General features: G+C 31.6%; 1 pseudogene; it reads right to left on the bottom strand.

Moving 5' to 3' along the window:
- The window catches only part of LOC141403240 (adenylate cyclase type 2-like), a 214,759-nt pseudogene that overhangs the window by 151,519 nt on the left and 40,909 nt on the right, over positions 1-22,331 (bottom strand).

Raw genomic sequence — 22,331 nt, 5'->3', positions numbered from 1 at the left:
CACGCCATGCTGCGTGTAGAGGAAATAACTTTTGTGCGGGACAGTTTATGCTACAATTTAATTCTTAATTAATTTATAACATCCCAACCTGTCTCTCCCCCTGCGCTATCACTCATCACAAATAGCACCTTTTTAGAAAATCCGATTATAAACTTGACCGCTTTTATATTCGAGGGGAACAATGGGGAAATTTGAAAAAAAAATGCTAGGGGTCAACCACCACAATCCTCCTTTAATTTAATAATTCAATTAAACCTAGCCTCAACTAATGATGATCACAGTTTAATGGACATTTAAGGGGCCAAGATAGATATACATTAAGCCCTTCCTTATCTTCTATTTCATCACTTACCTGTGGTACCATTTTCACCGCCATCATTTAAATCCTCCGTATCCGCATTGCCATTTGCCGCCTTATTGGTCATTTTTGTTTTCAACGCACCACCTCCAGCTCCAGCAGATGCTGCTGCTAGTCCCTGTGTCTTCGCTGCGTTTACGCCATTTTCTGTTTTCACAATCTCCACATTGTGTTTAACCATGGTTGATATCAAAAATATTTTTTTTTTTATTTCGCTACTCCCCTCAATTTCACTTCTTTACGTCACTGGGAGTTTCAAACATATTTTAAATGGTTGGTGTTTAAATAACTGCAAAGGGGATTTTAATTTGATTTATTAATTTCAGACGTTTTGCTCGTTATGTTGAAATATTTTCAGGATAGGGGGCATAGCATCTTAATTAACCTGTAATGAGAAACAAATTGAGATATAATGGAAATTAGTTTCCTTTTTAAATTTAAATATTAAATATTTAAAAATTTTGATATGAAGGGAGGCTTGAAAATATTTTTTAAAAAATCCACGCCTATAATGGGAGGCTAGAAAATATTTTTTAAAAAATCCACGCCGATAATGGGAGGCTAGAAAATATTTTTTAAAAAATCCACGCCGATAATGGGAGGCTAGAAAATATTTTTTAAAAAATCCACGCCTATAATGGGAGGCTAGAAAATATTTTTTAAAAAATTCACGCCTATAATGGGAGGCTAGAAGATATTCTTTAAAAAATCCACGCCTATAATGGGAGGCTAGAAAATATTTTTTTAAAAAATCCACGCCTATGATGGGAGACTTGAAAATATTTTTTAAAAAATCCACGCCTATAATGGGAGGCTAGAAAATATTTTTTAAAAAATCCACGCCTATTATGGGAGGCTAGAAAATATTTTTTAAAAAATCCACGCCTATAATGGGAGGCTTGAAAATATTTTTTAAAAAATCCACGCCTATAATGGGAGGCTAGAAAATATTTTTTTAAAAAATCCACGCCTATGATGGGAGACTTGAAAATATTTTTTAAAAAATCCACGCCTATAATGGGAGGCTAGAAAATATTTTTTAAAAAATCCACGCCTATTATGGGAGGCTAGAAAATATTTTTTAAAAAATCCACGCCTATAATGGGAGGCTTGAAAATATTTTTTAAAAAATCCACGCCTATAATGGGAGGCTAGAAAATATTTTTTAAAAAATCCACGCCCATGATGGGAGGCTTGAAAATATTTTTTAAAAAATCCACGCCTATGATGGGAGGCTAGAAAATATTTTTTAAAAAATCCACGCCTATGATGGAAGGCTAGAGAATATTTGTTTAAAAAATCCACGCCTATAATGGGAGGGTAGAAAATATTTTTTTAAAAATCCACGCCTATAATGGGAGGCTAGAAAATATTTTTTAAAATATCCACGCCTATAATGGGAGGGTAGAAAATATTTTTTTAAAAAATCCACGCCTATAATGGGAGGCTAGAAAATATTTTTTAAAAAATCCACGCCTATAATGGGAGGCTAGAAAATATTTTTTAAAAAATCCACGCCTATTATGGGAGGCTAGAAAATATTTTTTAAAAAATCCACGCCTATAATGGGAGGCTAGAAAATATTTTTTAAAAAATCCACGCCTATAATGGGAGGCTAGAAAATATTTTTTAAAAAATCCACGCCCATGATGGGAGGCTTGAAAATATTTTTTAAAAAATCCACGCCTATGATGGGAGGCTAGAAAATATTTTTTAAAAAATCCACGCCTATGATGGAAGGCTAGAGAATATTTGTTTAAAAAATCCACGCCTATGATGGGAGGCTAGAAAATATTTTTTAAAAAATCCACGCCTATAATGGGAGGCTAGAAAATATTTTTTAAAAAATCCACGCCTATAATGGGAGGCTAGAAAATATTTTTTAAAAAATCCACGCCTATAATGGGAGGCTAGAAAATATTTTTTAAAAAATCCACGCCTATAATGGGAGGCTAGAAAATATTTTTTAAAAAATCCACGCCTATAATGGGAGGCTAGAAAATATTTTTTAAAAAATGGGAGGCTAGAAAATATTTTTTAAAAAATCCACGCCTATAATGGGAGGCTAGAAAATATTTTTTAAAAAATCCACGCCTATAATGGGAGGCTAGAAAATATTTTTTAAAAAATCCACGCCTATAATGGGAGGCTAGAAAATATTTTTTAAAAAATCCACGCCTATAATGGGAGGCTAGAAAATATTTTTTAAAAAATCCACGCCTATAATGGGAGGCTAGAAAATATTTTTTAAAAAATCCACGCCTATAATGGGAGGCTAGAAAATATTTTTTAAAAAATCCACGCCTATAATGGGAGGCTAGAAAATATTTGTTAAAAAATCCACGCCTATGATGGGAGGCTAGAAAATATTTTTTAAAAAATCCACGCCTATAATGGGAGGCTAGAAAATATTTTTTAAAAAATCCACGCCTATAATGGGAGGCTAGAAAATATTTTTTAAAAAATCCACGCCTATAATGGGAGGCTAGAAAATATTTTTTAAAAAATCCACGCCTATAATGGGAGGCTAGAAAATATTTTTTAAAAAATCCACGCCTATGATGGGAGGCTAGAAAATATTTTTTAATAAATCCACGCCTATGATGGGAGGCTAGAAAATATTTTTTAAAAAATCCACGCCTATAATGGGAGGCTAGAAAATATTTTTTAAAAAATCCACGCCTATAATGGGAGGCTAGAAAATATTTTTTAAAAAATCCACGCCTATAATGGGAGGCTAGAAAATATTTTTTAAAAAATCCACGCCTATAATGGGAGGCTAGAAAATATTTTTTAAAAAATCCACGCCTATAATGGGAGGCTAGAAAATATTTTTTAAAAAATCCACGCCTATAATGGGAGGCTAGAAAATATTTTTTAAAAAATCCACGCCTATAATGGGAGGCTAGAAAATATTTTTTAAAAAATCCACGCCTATAATGGGAGGCTAGAAAATATTTTTTAAAAAATCCACGCCTATAATGGGAGGCTAGAAAATATTTTTTAAAAAATCCACGCCTATAATGGGAGGCTAGAAAATATTTTTTAAAAAATCCACGCCTATAATGGGAGGCTAGAAAATATTTTTTAAAAAATCCACGCCTATGATGGGAGGCTAGAAAATATTTTTAAAAAATCCACGCCTATGATGGGAGGCTAGAAAATATTTTTTAAAAAATCCACGCCTATGATGGGAGGCTAGAAAATATTTTTTAATAAATCCACGCCTATGATGGGAGGCTAGAAAATATTTTTTAAAAAATCCACGCCTATGATGGGAGGCTAGAAAATATTTTTTAAAAAATCCACGCCTATGATGGGAGGCTATCATAAAATTAACAAAATTGCCCAAATTTTGCAATAATTGGGTATTTTTCCATGGTAACATTCCTGGGCCATAACTTCTAAAATAAAAGGTAGATATCAATGAAGTCAGCTGGTTTTGAAAGAAGAACGCCCTTTTTCTTTAAAATTTGTATGATATATTTTGATGTAGCTGACCCAATACCAGAGATATCGTAAGAAGAACACAATTGTCCAAATTTATTAATAATTGTACATTTGTCCATGCTCACAATCTAGGGGCCATAACTTGGGAAATAATCAAAGTATTTCAATAAAAAAAATTAACTTTGGAAGAATAACATCTTCTTTTCAAAAATGAACAAATAACGTTGATATAACTGACCAAATACCAAAGATATCACGAAAATTGAAAAGTTCCCAAATTGATTAATAATTGGTATTTTCTCCTTATTCACATTCTAGGGCCCATAACTTCTGAAATAAATAATGGATATCAATGAAATAACATGATTTTGAAATGTGATCACGTCCTCTTCAAAATTGCCACAAATTATTTTAATGTCGATGACCAAAATGTCCGAGCTATCGCCATATTAACAAGCTAGCCCAAATCTCTCAATAAATAGACATTTTTTCAAGGTCACTTTCCGGAAGCCATAACTTCCGCTATGGTCTATATCTGTTGGGGAAAATTATTTTTAACAGGTTTTCACTGCCTTCTCTCATTATGAATTAATTTTTAATGACTTCATAATCTATCATTTCACATATGACTATCCTCATCGTAACAATTAAATAAAAAATATTTAAAACAGAATTTTAATACGCATTTAATATACAAAATAATTTGGTTTAATTTGAAATGATATTCATTCAAATAAATATTTCAACAGATTATAAAAAACCACCTATCAGAGCACGTTCCAATGGCGCACTTTTTCCACCATCAATTTTGTGATATGTGATCTCGTTATGGAGATAAACAAATGTGAAAAATCCCATTTAATTCATTTAATTATTGCTTGCTTGTAAATTAACAACAAATTAAAGGTAATTATAGAAGAGATTATCAAGAAGAAACTAAATAACAACAACACATAAAATTAATAGAAATTTATTCGAAAATATTGGATTATTTTAAATCAATAAATTCAGGTGATGAGGTCGACTCCTCAACCTCATCATCAGGTGATTATAAAGAGGTTTTCAATTTATAGAAAAAAACTGTGGTCTGATTTAAGGCTACAGATTTCCAAAAATATGTTGCATAGTTTCAGGTCGTATATTTTTAGGCATCAAATTTATAGAGAATGTGGTATTTAGGCTTTGTGGTATAATAAGGTAAGAGTGACATAAATTGCTCAAAAGCTCTAAATTGCTAAAAATAGATTTTAAGGCCTAATTTTTTGGGAAAGAATGACAAATATAAAAGCTCTTAATTCCTAAAAATAAACGAACTTTTTTTGGCCCCTTTATTTATCTATATATATAAAAGAGCTGTGAGGTGAGGTATTCACTGACTGACTGATTCATCACCGCCCAGACGAAACCGCTGAAGATAGAAAGTTGAAATTTTGCGTGTAGGTTGCTGTTAGTGTGTAGGGGTGAGATAAGGCTGGGTTTTTGGAAATTCGACCTAGAAGTGTACGAAATGTACTAAAAGGTACTAAATATGGTACCCTTTGTATTAGGCAAACGGGAAGAGCTAGAATTCTGAAATTTTGCATGAGTCACTGATGGAAAGTTAGAAAGATGTACCAAAGGGTTTTTGGAAATTCGACGTCGAAGTGTACTAAAAGTTACCAAATTTAGTACCAATTGTATATTTTGATCGGGTATAGCTAGAATCTTAAAATTTGGTATGGAAAAGAAGGTTGGAAAGTGTTGTTTAAAAACGCAAATGGTTTGGGAAATACGCACTCGTACGAAAAGTACTAACTGGTACTAAATTTAGTACAATTTGTATTTGGGTGAAAGGATAGAGCTGGAAACCTGAAATTTGGAATTGAGCTACTGTTGAAAACGAAGTGTGGGTAGTTTTGGAAAATCGTACTTATGTGTACGAAAAGTACTAAATGGTACTAAATATGGTACCCTTTGTATCAGGCAAACGGTAAGAGCTAGAATTCTGAAATTTGGAATGATGGTAACTGATGGAGACCTAGAAAGGTGTACCAAAGGGGTTTTGGAAATTCGAACTACAAGTGTACGAAAGGTACTAAAATTTACTAAATTTAGTACCAATTGTATATTTCGAATGGATACAGCTAGAATCTTGAAAATGGTACTAAATTTAGTACAACATGGATTTGGGTAAACATATATAGCTGGAAACCTGAAATTTGGAATTAAGATTACTCTTAGAGTGTAGGATTAAGGTAGTTTCGGAAAATCGTACTTATGAGTACGAAAAGTACTAAATGGTACTAAGCTGGGTAAAATTTGGATTAAGGTGGACAGAGACAGGTGGAATACTGAAATTTGGAATTAAGATTGTTGTTGGATTGTAGGATAAATTAAGTTTTAGACATTAGTACTTATGGGTACGGAAAGTACTAAATGGTACTAAATTTGGCACAATTTATATTCGGGTGAACGGAGACACGTTGAATGCAGAAATTTAGAATTAAGATTACTGTTGGATTATAGGATAGAGGAAATTTTGTATATTCGTACTTATGGGTAGAAAAAGTACGAAATGGTACAAAATTTGGTACAATTTGGATTTGGGTGAACGGAGACAAGTGGAATGCAGAAATTTGGAATTAAGATTACTGTTGGATTGTAGGATAGAGGAAGTTTTGGATAATTGTACTTACGGGTACGAAAAATACTAAATGGTACTAAATTTAGAACAACTTGGATTTGAGTGAAAGGATAGAATAGGATCCCTGAAATTTGGGATCAGGTTACTGTTGGAGTGTAGGATTAAAATATGGTGGTTTGGGAACTCGTACTAATGTGTACTAAATGGTACTAAATTTAGTAAAAAGTGGATTTGGGCGAAGAGATAGAGCTGGAATTCTGAAATTTGGAGTTAGGGTCATTGATGAAGAATAACAAAGAATTACCGTAGGGTTTTTAAAAATTCGAACTATAAGTGTACGAAAGGTACTAAATTTAGTACAATTTGGATTTGGATGAACGGATAGAGCTGGAGTCCTGAATTTTAAATGAGGGCCTCTGATGGAGAGAAACTACGATAGACCAAAAGTCGAAAGTACTAAATAGTACTAAATTTAGTACAATTTGGATTTGGGTGATAGAATAGAGCTGGAATCCTGAAATTTGGAATGCGCTCAGTGATGAAAAGTAACAAAGATTGGCCAAAGGTCGAAAAGTACTAAATGGTACTAAATTTAGTAAAATTTGGATTTGGGTTAACGGATAGAGCTGGAATCCTGTCATTTGGAAAGAGGGTCTCTGATGAAGAGCAACAAATATGTTTTTGTACATTCAAACCATAAGTTTACGAAAAATACTAAATTTAGGACATATTGAATTTGAGCTGGAATCCTGAAGTTTGGAACGAGGGTTACTAATGAAGAGTAAGAAAGATGTTCCAAAGGATTTTTGGAAATTCGAATCATAAGTTTACGAAGTGTATTATATGGTACAAAATTTAGTACAATTTGAGTTTGAGAGAACGGGTAGAGTTGTTAGTTAGTAGTTTTTGATTTTTATTTATGCGAGAAGTTCTAATTAGTTCAATAATTTGTTTTAGGGTAACAGAACGAATAGTAAAGTGCGATTGGGAAATAGTTGGGATATAAATAGGTTCTTTTTTGAAACTTAAACCTATGTGTAGGAAAAGTATTACATTCGGTACCACTTTCGTATTGTATAAACGGATTGGATTTGAATTCCAAATTTTTGTATAAGGGTCAAGGTTTTTGTTTAGGTAAGGAGTTTTTAAATGCGTACAAAATCTGAAATTATGCAAGGACGTCGCTGAGATAAAGTCCTGAGTTTGAAAAACGAATATTGTTCCATTGATATTATGTTCACCGAAGGTGGTTTCTAAATAATGTACTGAAATCATGTAGTCAAACGTGAAGTATTTTTTCAACAACGTTTTAGGAAGTTAATTCAAGGACCACGTCTGTGCGACAATTTTATGTTGTCAGGGGTATATGTCAAGGCATGCACATTAAGCAAATTTTTTTCGTATGCAAAATATGCATAAAATCTTCAAAATGCTCTAAATCATCAAAATGTCCGTCCTATGAAATGTGAGAGAATTCAAGGTCAAAATTTAAAAGATAATAGTAGAATTAGACGTGACATAACCATAAAGCCATAAGGTTATATCAACCAGCTGATTCAAACAAACCTATGGAAATCAATATATTCGATTAGTAGTAACATAACATATTGCCATAGACATAACCATAAGAAACCAATTGGGTTTTGGTTTTTCTACGGTTATGGCGTTATGGCTATGTCACGTCTAATTCTACCTTAAAAATGGGACACTATAGGTATGTTATATTTCTAAAATTCCCAAAGTCGATATGTAGATATAGAAAACGTGGATTTCTATGGCCATTTTGAATACCGAAAATTGAATGTACGCTATTGTTGGGAAAGGTTAAGCTAAAATTTCCATTTTGAAATATTTTTTTTCATATAAAATATTATTTATTTATATTTTATTCCCTTTCCGCATACGAAGTAGCGGGTATTTGCTAGTAATTTATCAAATTGATTTGAAATAATTTTTGCAATTAATTTCACAAAAAAAAAAAAAAAAAACAAATATTACACAATATTTATAACAGATCCAAACACTTAATACATATTTCTGTTCATTCATCTAAGTTGTACGAATGCATGTTCCAACAATTATCTAATTAAATTTTGAAATGCCATAACAAGCGGATCGTTTTGTTGGTAGCTGTGAGTTTTTCATGAATTGTTGTCATTTTTTGTTGTTGCTAAAATAAAATTATTATTAATTGCCAACAGTGTCGCAATTAAAGATAAAATCAATTTTGTGTTAAACGGGATAGAGCCGATAGCTTAACTCTTAGACACCTGGCAAAGCTGATGTAATTCAAATCAAATTGGTATTTGACCTTTTCTTATATACATTTTTATACAAAAATTATTTTTCATTATAAATTGTTAATAATAGACCCCGTAAGGCTTAACTTAGTCTTAAGCAAGTCTCTTAGTCCTTGGCGTTTACTGAGAAAAAGGGATTCCTTTTAATAACTAACTTCTGCTCTTAACTTTTAAAGCCTTAACACCAAACATCACAATTTGTTGTTCTATTTATCTTATCCCCTTGGGTTGTTTTATGCTTTACCACTGGCTTAATGTTGCTGCTCATTATTAACGCCACATAAAGTTAGCTTCCATTTGTCTTAACCACATTTTTGTTTTGTCAGTTCAGCAACAGTTTCATTGTTAGCCAGCCTCTCACTTAACTATTTGTCATTTATTGTAAATGATTTTGTGTTATTATTGTTGTTGCTTTGATTTAAACAGCAAATAAATTAATTACACTAAGCGACAAAGGGATATTTTGCAAGCAGGGGACTTAAAATAGGAATAGAATATTTTCTAGCCTCCCATCATAAGCTTGAATTTTCAAAAAATATTTTCTAACCTCCCATCATAGGCGTGGATTTTTTAAAAAATATTTTCTAACCTCCCATCATAGGCGTGGATTTTTTAAAAAATATTTTCTAACCTCCCATCATAGGCGTGTAGTTTTAAAAAATATTTGCTAGCCTCCCATTATAGGCGTGGATTTTTTAAAAAATATTTTCTAGCCTCCCATCATGGGCGTGGATTTTTTAAAAAATATTTTCTAGCCTCCCATCATGGGCGTGGATTTTTTAAAAAATATTTTCTAGCCTCCCATCATAGGCGTGGATTTAAAAAATATGTCTAGACTTCCATCATAGGCGTGGATTGAAATAAAAAAATATGTCTAGCTTTCCATCATAGGCGTGGATTTTTTAAAAAATATTTTCTAGCCTCCCATCATAGGCATGGATTTTTTAACAAATATTTTCTAGCCTCCCATCATAGGCGTGGATTTTTTAAATATTTTTTCTAGCATCCCATCATAGGCGTGTTTTTTTTAAAAAAAATATTTTCTAGCCCTCTACCATAAGCGTGGATTTTTTTAAAAATATTTTCTAGCCTCCCATCATAGGCGTGGGTTTTAAAAAAATGTCTAGACTTCCATTATAGGCTTGGATTTTTTAAAAATTATTTTCTAGCCTCCCATCATAGGCGTGGATTTTTTAAAAATTATTTTCTAGCCTCCCATCATAGGCGTGGATTTTTTAAAAAATATTTTCTAGCCTCCCATCATAAGCTTGGATTTTTAAAAAATTTTTTCTAGCCTCCCATCATAAGCTTGGATTTTTAAAAAATATTTTCTAGCCTCCCATCATAAGCTTGGATTTTTAAAAAATATTTTCTAGCCTCCCATCGATAGCTTGGTTTTTTAAAAAATATTTTCTAGCTTCCCATCATAAGCTTGGATTTTTAACAAATATTTTCTAGCCTCACGCCTCCCATCAACTCTTTTTTTCAAAATCATACAATTTCAGTTTCAGAAGTTATCGCCTTCAGAATATGACCTTGGAAAAATATCCAATTATTGATCAATTTGGGCAACTTCAAAATTTTGGCGATATTGCTGGTATTTGGTTGTTTTATCAACATAATTTATAACAATTTCGAAGAAAAGATATCCTACCTTCAAAATCAAGTCACTTCGTAAGATGCACTTACAATTACAGAAGTTACGGCACCTAAAATATGATCATGGCAAAATTCCCAATTAATGACAAATTTGGGAAATGTCAATATTTTTACTATATCTCTGGTATTTGGTAAGCTATGTTAACATAATTAATTTACATTTTAAAAAAGAAATCACCATCTTTTGAAATCGGGTAATTTCTTTAAGATGCATTAATTATTTCAAAAGTTATGGCTTCATTACCGTGGTCATCGAAAAATGTCCAATTATAGATAAATTTGGTAAATTTAATTTTTGTACGATATCTCAAGCATTTGGTAAGCTATATCAAAATAAATAGTACCAATTTTCAAAAACAAGTATCCCTCTTTCGAAATCTCTTAATTTCACTGAGATCCACTTATTATTTCAGAAGTTATGGTCTCCAAAATATAAACTTGGAAAAATATCAAAATATTTATCAAGTTGGGCAATTTTTAAATTTTGACTATATCTCTAATACCTGGTCGGCTATATTAAACTAGTTCATATCAGTTTTCACCAAGAAGTTTTCTTCTTTCAAAATCATTTAGTTTCATTGAGATCCACTAATTATTTCAGAAGTTATAGCCTGCATATTATAAACATGGAAAAACATCCAATTATTGATAAATTTGGCCAACTTTATAATTTGGGCCATATCTTTGGCATTTGGTCAGTTATATCGACAAATTTTTTCTTAGTTTTACAGAAAATATACTCTCCTTTCAAACTCAGTATATTATATTGAGCTGCACTGATTATTTCCGAAGTTATGACACCTGGAAAATGTCCATGGAAAATTTTCAATTATTGATAAATTAGGTCAATTTTGGTCTTTTTTACGATATCTCTGATAGTTGGTCAGTTACATCAGCATAGTGTATATCAAATTTCAAGAGGAGACACTCGTCTTTCTAATTCAGGTAATTTCACTTACGTACACTGATTATTTCAGAAATTATGGTCTCCAGAATATCAACTTCAAAAATATCCAATCATTGATCAACTTGAGCATCTTTTAAGTTTTGGTCATATCTCCTGTATTTGGTCTGCAATACCAACATAATTTTTATCAGGTTTCAAGGGGAGAAGCCCTTCTTCCACAATCATGTTATTTCATTAAGATGCACCGATTATTTCAGAAGTTATGGCCCTCAGAATATGACCACGCAAAAATATCCTATTATTGATCAAATTGCTCAACTTTCTTCTTTCTCCAAAATCTCTTGTATTTGGTCCACGACATCAACATAATTCATCCAAATTTTCAAGAGAAGACATCCTTCTTCCAAAATCAATTAATTTCATTGAGATTGACTAATTATTTCAGAAGTTATAGCCTCCATTTTATAAACATGGAAAAACATACAATTATTGATAAATTTGGACAACTTTATAATTTGGTCCATTTCTTTGGTATTTAGTCCGTTGTACCGACATAATTTATTTTAGTTGTACAGAAAAGATAATTATTTTTAAACCCGATATATCTTATTGATATACTCTGATTTTTTCCGAGGTTATGGCTTCTTGAATGTCAGCATGGAAAAATGCCCAAATATTAATATATTTGGCCATTTTTATTGATTTTACAATATCTATTCAATTTTGACAACTACGTCAACATAGTTCACTTCAGTTTTGAAGAAGAGATCATTATCTTTTAAAATCCGGTAACTTCTTTAAGATCCATTGAATATTTCGGAAGTTATGGCCTCCAGAATATAACCTTTGAAACATATGCAATTATTGGTCAACTTGGGCTACATTAAAATTTTGACCATATTTCTACTATTTGGTCAGCAATATCAAGATAATTCATATCAGCCATCAAGAGGAGATGGTCTCCTTCCAACATCATATTATTCATTTAAGATGCACCGATTAGTTCAGAAGTTATGGCCTATGGAATATGGTCACCATATGACCATGCGAAAATATCCAATCATTGATCAACTTGAGTAACTTTAAAATTTTTACCATATCTCTAGTAATTGATCAGTAATATCAACATAGTTCATATCAGCTTTCAAGAGTGGATACACGTCTTTTAAAATTATGTTATTTCATTAAGATGCACTGATCAGTTCACAAGTTATGTCCCCAAGAATGTAAGCATGGAAAAATTCCCAATTATTGAGAAATTTGGGAAATTTTATTATTCTCACGATATTTGTGGTATTTGGTCAGTTATGTCAACTAATTTCATTCAAATTTTGAAGAAAATACTATCGTGTTTAAAAAACAGATAACTTCTTAAAATCCATTAATTATTTCAGAAGTAATGGCCTCCAGAATATAGCCGTGGAAAAATATCCAATTATGGGTCAGTTTGGGAAACTTTAAAATTTTGGCGATATCTTTTGTGTTTGGTCAGGGATAGCAACATAATTCACATAAGATTTCAAGAGGAAGTTTTCTTCTTCTAAAATCACTTAGTTTTATTGGGATCCACTAAGTATTTCAGAAGTTATGGCCTTTAGATTATGAACTTGGAAAAACATCCAATTGTTGATAACTTTGGGCAACTTTATAATTTGGGTCATATCTATGATATTTGGTCAGTTATATCGACATAATTCATTTCAGTTTTATATAAAAGGTGACCCCCTTGCAAACCCGATATATTTTATTGAGATACTGCAATTATTTTCGATGTTATGGCTCCCTAAATGTCAACATGGAAAAATGCCCAAATATTAATATATTTGGTCATTTTTATTAACTTTACAATATCTCTGGAATTTTGACAACTACGTCAACATAATTCATTTCAGCTATGGAGAGGAGATCAGTATTTTTAGAATTCGGTAACTTCTTTAAGATTCAATGAATATTTCAGAAGTTATGGCCCCCAGAATATAACCTTGGGAACATATTCAATTATTGGTCAACATGGGCCACTTTAAAATTTTGCCCATATTTCTAGGATTTGGTCAGTAATATCAACATAATTCATATCAGCTATGTAGAGGTGATGCTCTCCTTCCAAAATCATATTATTCCATTAAGATGCACCGATTCGTTCAGAAGTAATGGCCTCAGAAATATTTTCATTGAAAAATGTGCAATTATTGATAAATTTTGGCAAATTTATAATTTTGGCGATATCTCCGAAATTTGGTCAGCTATGTCAACATAATTCATTTTAGTTATAAAACAGATTTAATCATCTTTCAAAATCGGGTAAATTCTTTAAGATTGATAAATTATTTCAGAAGTTATGGGTTCTTGAATATGTTCATGGAAAAACATCTAATCATTGATAAATTTGGGCACCTTTATAATTTTGGCGATATCTCTGAAATTTGGTCAGCGACATCAACGCAATTAATAAAAATTTTGACGAAGAGGTGCCCTTGTTTCAATATCAGTCAATTTCTTTAAGTTTGACTAAATACTTAAGAAGTTATAGCCTCCAGAATATTACAATGGGGAAATTTGCAATAATTGATAAAATTGGGTAATTTCATTATTTTTCCTATATCTCTAGAATTTGTACAGCAATGTCAACATAATTCGCTTCAGTTTTAAAGAAGATTTGATTTTCTTTCAAAATCTAGTAATTTTGTTAAAATCCAATTATTATTTTAGAAGTAATGTTCCTCAGGATATGTCAATGGAAAAATTTCCTATTACTGAGAAATGTGCGAAACTTTTTAATTTTCGACATATCTCTGGTAGTTGGTCAGCTATATCAATATAGTTCATATCAGTTTTCAAGAGGAGACGTCCTGTTTTCAATATCACATCAATTGAGTAAGATGCACCGATTATTTCAGATGTTATGACCTCTGGAATAAGACCATGGAAAAATATCCAATTATTGATCAATTTTGGGCAACTTTATAATTTTGGTCATATCTCTGGTTTTCAGTCGGCTATATAGAAATAATTGATATTGGTTTTCAAGAGGAGACCCCATTCTTTCAAGATCTCGCCATTTCAATAATATTAACCCATTGTTTAAGATATTATGGCCTCTGGAATATGGCCATGGAAAAATATCCACTTATTGATAAATTTTGGGCAACTTTTTAATTTTGGCGATATCCCTTTTTATGGTCAGCTATATACAAATAATTTATATTGCTTTTCAAGAGGAGACGCCATTGTTTCAAGATCTCGCCATTTTAATAGTTTTTACCCATTATTTCAGATGTTATGGCCTCTGGAATATGATCATAGAAAAATGTTGAGTTATTGATACATTTGGGCAACTTTATAATTTTGGCGATATCTCTCGAATTTGGTCAGCTTCATTAACATAATTCACGCCAATTTGGAAGAGGATATACTCTCCATTCATAATCAGTGGAATTCTTTAAGCTTTCTAAATCATTCCAGATGTTATGGTCTCTTGAATGTGACCATGGAAAAATAACCAATTATTAATAAATTTGGGCAAATTTATAATTTTCAAAATATCTCTGATATTTGTTTAGCTACGTCAACATAATTCATTCCACTTTTAAAAAAGAATTGATCTTCTTTCAAAATCACGCAATTTCTTTAAAATCCACTACATTTTTTAGAAGTTATGGCCTTTAGATTATGGCCAAGGGAAAATTTCCTATTACTGTGAAATTTTGGGCAACTTTATAATTTTGGTCATATCTCTGGTTTTTGCTCTGCTATATAAAAATAATTTATATTGGTTTTTAAGAAGAGACGCCATTCTTTCAAGATCTCGCCATTTTAATAATATTTACACATTATTTAAGATGTTATGGCCCCTGGAATATGACCATGGAAAAATATCCAATCATTGATTATTTGACAATTTTATAACTTTTGGCGATATCTCTGATTTTTGGTCATCTATATACAAATAATTTATATTGCATTTAAGGGGAGACGCCATTATTTCAAGATCTCGCAATTTCAATAATATTTACCCATTACTTCAGAGGTTATGGCCTCTGGAATATGATCATAGACACATATTGAGTTATTGATACATTTGGGCAACTTTATAATTTTGGCGATATCTCTCGAATTTGGTCAGCTACATTACCATAATTTACACCAGTATGGAAGAGGAGATACTCTTCTTTCAAAACCAGCTAATTTCTTTCAGATCTATATATTATTCTAGAAGTTATGGTCTCTTGACTGTGACAATGAAAAAATATCCAATTGTTGATAAATTTTGGAAACTTTCTAATTTTGACGATATCTCTGAAATTTGGTCAGCTACATCAACATAATTCATACCATTTTTAATACAAAGATGATCTCCTTCCAAAATGACGTAATTTTTTTAAAATCGACTAATTATTTTAGAAGTTATAACCTCTGGAATATGACCATGGAAAAATATCCAATTATTGATAAATGTTGGGCAATTTTATAATTTTGGCGATATCTCTCGAATTTGGTCAGCTACATTAACATAATTCACGCCAATTTGGAAGAGGAGATACTCTTCATTCATAATCAGCTAAGTTCTTTGAGCTCTCTAAATCATTCCAGAAGTTATGGCCTCTTGAATGTGACCATGGAAAAAATATCCAATTATTAATAAATTTGGGCATCTTTATAATTTTGACAATATCTCTGATATTTGTTTAGCTACCTCAACATAATTCATTCCACTTTTAAAAAAGAGTTGATCTTCTTTCAAAATCACGCAATTTCTTTAAAATCCACTACATTTTTTAGAAGTTATGGCCTTTAGATTATGACCATGGGCAAATTTCCTATTACTGTGAAATTTGGGCAACTTTTTTAATTTTGGTCATATTTCTGGTTTTAGGGCTGCTATATAAAAATACTTTGTATTGGTTTTCAAGAATAGACTGCATTCTTTCAAGATCTCGCAATTTCAATAATATTTACGCATTATTTCAGATGTTATGACCTCTGGAATATGACCATGGAAAAATATGCAATTAATAATAAAAATTGGGCAACTTTATAATTTTGGTCATATCTCTGGTTTTTGGTCTGCTATATAAAAATAATTTGTACTGGTTTTCAAGAAGAGACGCCATTCTTTCAAAATCTCGCCATTTCAATAATATTTTTACATTATTTTAGATGTTATGGCCTCTGGAATATGACCATGGAAAAATATCCCATCATTGATTAATTTGACAATTTTATAACTTTTGGCTATATCTCTGGAATTTGGTCAGCTACATTACCATAATTCACACCAATATGGAAGAAACGATACTCTTCTTTTAAAATCAGCTAATTTCTTTCAGATCTATATATTATTCTAGAAGTTATGGTCTCTTGACTGTGACAATGAAAAAATATCCAATTGTTGATAAATTTGGGTAACTTTATAATTTTGGCGATATCTCTGGAATTTGATCAGCAATATTAAGATAATTTATACCATTTTTAATAAAGAGATGATCTTTTAAATTGGCGTAATTTCTTTAAAATCCACTAGTTATTTTAGAAGTTTAGGCCTACAAAATATGACCATGGAAAAATGTCCTATTAGAGAAATTTGGGCAGTTTTCTAATTTTGGATACAGCTCTGATATTTGGTCGACTAAATCAATAAAGTTTCTATAAGCTTTCAAGTGGAGATTTCCTTCTTTCAGAATCACTTCATTTCAATAAGATTCACAAAATATTTCAGAAGTTATGGCCTCTGAAATGTGATCATAAAAAATATCCAATTTTTAATAAATTTGGGCAACTTTATAATTTTGACAATGTCTCTGATATTTGTTTGGCTACCTCAACATAATTCATTCCACTCTTAAACAAGAGTTGATCTTCTTTCAAAATCACGCAATTTCTTTAAAATCCACTACATTTTTTAGAAGCTGTAGCCTTTAGATTATGACCATGGGTAAATTTCCTATTACTGTGAAATTTGGACAACTATATAATTTTGGTCATATTTCAGGTGTTTGGTCTGTTATATACAAATAATTTATATTGCTTTTCAAGAGGAGACGCCATTCTTTCAAAATCTCGCCATTTCAATAAAATTTACTCACTATTTCAGTTATTATGGCCTCTGGAATATGACAATGGTAAAATATTCAATCATTGATTAATTTGGGCAACTGTATAACATTTGACGATATCTCTAGAATTTGGTCAGCTACATTACCATAATTCACACTAGTACGGAAGAAGAGATACTCTTCTTTCCAAATCAGCTAACTACTTTCAGATCTATAAGGTATTCTAGAAGTTATGGTCTCTTGACTGTGACAATGAAAAAATATCCAATTATTGATCAATTTTGGATACTTTCTAATTTTGGCGATATCTTTGAAATTTGGTCGGCTACACCAACATAATTCATACCCTTTTTAATATAAAAATTATCTCCTTTCAAAATGACGTCATTTTTTTTTAAATCCTCTAATTATTTTAGAAGTTATAACCTCTGGAATATGACCATGGACAAATATCCAATTATTGATAAATTTGGGCAACTTTATAATTTTGGCGATATCTCTGGTATTTGGTCCGCTATATTGACATAATGCATTCCAGTTTTAAAGAAGAGATAACCATCATCTTATGTCATAAGATTTTAGTATTCGAATCTTTGTTGCCTTGTGTATGTTTCCGTTACAAATATATCCTTTGTAATGAATCGACATGTCTGGCATCTGTCTTTGCACATCCACGAACTGTGGTAGGCCATTGGTTTTGCCTTCCTTCCTTTTTGTTTTGTTTCTTTGTATTCTCCATTACGCCTACCACTTTGTTTTTTTGGTTTGTGAGTTTTTCCCATTACCTTTAATTTCGAATAACAGCATCAGAATTCTAATCTTTGGAGAGGCCCAAAAAGTGCAAAGTAAGTTTTAGCTTAATCAAAACGTTTTTTGGGCGGGCGTTTAAGTGGAAGAATGGATGAATGTTAATGAGTGCTGATAAATGGTTTTGGTTAAAAGGCATTGCCATAAATAGACACAAAGGCCACAAAGCGTGGATTTTTAAAGAATATTTTTCCTTGGACCTCAATACCACAAAGCGTGGATTTTTAAGGAATATTTTTCCATGGACTCAATACCACAAAGCGTGGATTTTTTAATCCATTGACCTCAAGACCAGAAAACGTGTATTTTTTAAAGAATATTTTTCCTTCGACCTCAAGACCAGAAAACGTGAATTTTTTAAAGAATATTTTTCCATCGACCTCAAGACCAGAAAACGTGGATTTTTTAAAGAATATTTTTCAATGGACCTCAAGACCACATAGCGTGGATTTTTTAAAGAATATTTTTCAATGGACCTCAAGACCACATAGCGTGGATTATTTAAAGAATATTTTTCAATGGACCTCAAGACCACATAGCGTGGATTTTTTAAAGAATATTTTTCAATGGACCTCAAGACCACATAGCGTGGATTATTTAAAGAATATTTTTCAATGGACCTCAAAACCACATAGCGTGGATTTTTTAAAGAATATTTTTCATCCAACTCAAGACCACAAAACGTGGATTTTTTAAAGAATATTTTTCATCCAACTCAAGACCACAAAACGTGGATTTTTTAAAGAATATTTTTCATCCAACTCAAGACCACAAAACGTGGATTTTTTAAAGAATATTTTTCATCCAACTCAAGACCACAAAACGTGGATTTTTTAAAGAATATTTTTCATCCAACTCAAGACCACAAAACGTGGATTTTTTAAAGAATATTTTTCATCCAACTCAAGACCACAAAACGTGGATTTTTTAAAGAATATTTTTCATCCAACTCAAGACCACAAAACGTGGATTTTTTAAAGAATATTTTTCAATGGACCTCAAGACCACATAGCGTGGATTTTTTAAAGAATATTTTTCAATGGACCTCAAGACCACATAGCGTGGATTTTTTAAAGAATATTTTTCAATGGACCTCAAGACCACATAGCGTGGATTTTTTAAAGAATATTTTTCAATGGACCTCAAGACCACATAGCGTGGATTATTTAAAGAATATTTTTCAATGGACCTCAAAACCACATAGCGTGGATTTTTTAAAGAATATTTTTCATCCAACTCAAGACCACAAAACGTGGATTTTTTAAAGAATATTTTTCATCCAACTCAAGACCACAAAACGTGGATTTTTTAAAGAATATTTTTCATCCAACTCAAGACCACAAAACGTGGATTTTTTAAAGAATATTTTTCATCCAACTCAAGACCACAAAACGTGGATTTTTTAAAGAATATTTTTCATCCAACTCAAGACCACAAAACGTGGATTTTTTAAAGAATATTTTTCATCCAACTCAAGACCACAAAACGTGGATTTTTTAAAGAATATTTTTCATCCAACTCAAGACCACAAAACGTGGATTTTTTAAAGAATATTTTTCATCCAACTCAAGACCACAAAACGTGGATTTTTTAAAGAATATTTTTCATCCAACTCAAGACCACAAAACGTGGATTTTTTAAAGAATATTTTTCATCCAACTCAAGACCACAAAACGTGGATTTTTTAAAGAATATTTTTCATCCAACTCAAGACCACAAAACGTGGATTTTTTAAAGAATATTTTTCATCCAACTCAAGACCACATAGCGTGGATTTTTTAAAGAATATTTTTCAATGGACCTCAAGACCACATAGCGTGGATTTTTTAAAGAATATTTTTCAATGGACCTCAAGACCACATAGCGTGGATTTTTTAAAGAATATTTTTCAATGGACCTCAAGACCACATAGCGTGGATTTTTTAAAGAATATTTTTCAATGGACCTCAAGACCACATAGCGTGGATTTTTTAAAGAATATTTTTCAATGGACCTCAAGACCACATAGCGTGGATTTTTTAAAGAATATTTTTCAATGGACCTCAAGACCACATAGCGTGGATTTTTTAAAGAATATTTTTCAATGGACCTCAAGACCACATAGCGTGGATTTTTTAAAGAATATTTTTCAATGGACCTCAAGACCACATAGCGTGGATTTTTTAAAGAATATTTTTCAATGGACCTCAAGACCACATAGCGTGGATTTTTTAAAGAATATTTTTCAATGGACCTCAAGACCACATAGCGTGGATTTTTTAAAGAATATTTTTCAATGGACCTCAAGACCACATAGCGTGGATTTTTTAAAGAATATTTTTCAATGGACCTCAAGACCACATAGCGTGGATTTTTTAAAGAATATTTTTCAATGGACCTCAAGGCCACATAGCGTGGATTATTTAAAGAATATTTTTCAATGGACCTCAAAACCACATAGCGTGGATTTTTTAAAGAATATTTTTCAATGGACCTCAAAACCACATAGCGTGGATTTTTTAAAGAATATTTTTCAATGGACCTCAAGACCACATAGCGTGGATTTTTTAAAGAATATTTTTCAATGGACCTCAAGACCACATAGCGTGGATTTTTTAAAGAATATTTTTCAATGGACCTCAAGACCACATAGCGTGGATTTTTTAAAGAATATTTTTCAATGGACCTCAAGACCACATAGCGTGGATTTTTTAAAGAATATTTTTCAATGGACCTCAAGACCACATAGCGTGGATTTTTTAAAGAATATTTTTCAATGGACCTCAAGACCACATAGCGTGGATTTTTTAAAGAATATTTTTCAATGGACCTCAAGACCACATAGCGTGGATTTTTTAAAGAATATTTTTCAATGGACCTCAAGGCCACATAGCGTGGATTATTTAAAGAATATTTTTCAATGGACCTCACAACCACATAGCGTGGATTTTTTAAAGAATATTTTTCAATGGACCTCAAGACCACATAGCGTGGATTTTTTAAAGAATATTTTTCAATGGACCTCAAGACCACATAGCGTGGATTTTTTAAAGAATATTTTTCAATGGACCTCAAGACCACATAGCGTGGATTTTTTAAAGAATATTTTTCAATGGACCTCAAGACCACATAGCGTGGATTTTTTAAAGAATATTTTTCAATGGACCTCAAGACCACATAGCGTGGATTTTTTAAAGAATATTTTTCAATGGACCTCAAGACCACATAGCGTGGATTTTTTAAAGAATATTTTTCAATGGACCTCAAGACCACATAGCGTGGATTTTTTAAAGAATATTTTTCAATGGACCTCAAGACCACATAGCGTGGATTTTTTAAAGAATATTTTTCAATGGACCTCAAGACCACATAGCGTGGATTTTTTAAAGAATATTTTTCAATGGACCTCAAGACCACATAGCGTGGATTTTTTAAAGAATATTTTTCAATGGACCTCAAGGCCACATAGCGTGGATTATTTAAAGAATATTTTTCAATGGACCTCAAAACCACATAGCGTGGATTTTTTAAAGAATATTTTTCAATGGACCTCAAGACCACATAGCGTGGATTTTTTAAAGAATATTTTTCAATGGACCTCAAGACCACATAGCGTGGATTTTTTAAAGAATATTTTTCAATGGACCTCAAGACCACATAGCGTGGATTTTTTAAAGAATATTTTTCAATGGACCTCAAGACCACATAGCGTGGATTTTTTAAAGAATATTTTTCAATGGACCTCAAGACCACATAGCGTGGATTTTTTAAAGAATATTTTTCAATGGACCTCAAGACCACATAGCGTGGATTTTTTAAAGAATATTTTTCAATGGACCTCAAGACCACATAGCGTGGATTTTTTAAAGAATATTTTTCAATGGACCTCAAGACCACATAGCGTGGATTTTTTAAAGAATATTTTTCAATGGACCTCAAGACCACATAGCGTGGATTTTTTAAAGAATATTTTTCAATGGACCTCAAGACCACATAGCGTGGATTTTTTAAAGAATATTTTTCAATGGACCTCAAGACCACATAGCGTGGATTTTTTAAAGAATATTTTTCAATGGACCTCAAGACCACATAGCGTGGATTTTTTAAAGAATATTTTTCAATGGACCTCAAGACCACATAGCGTGGATTTTTTAAAGAATATTTTTCAATGGACCTCAAGACCACATAGCGTGGA

Source organism: Musca autumnalis, unplaced genomic scaffold, assembly GCF_047663935.1.
Source record: "Musca autumnalis isolate F117 unplaced genomic scaffold, ASM4766393v1 scaffold_4, whole genome shotgun sequence".
Classification (NCBI taxonomy): domain Eukaryota; kingdom Metazoa; phylum Arthropoda; class Insecta; order Diptera; family Muscidae; genus Musca; species Musca autumnalis.
This window is presented reverse-complemented; position numbering and strand designations above follow the sequence as displayed.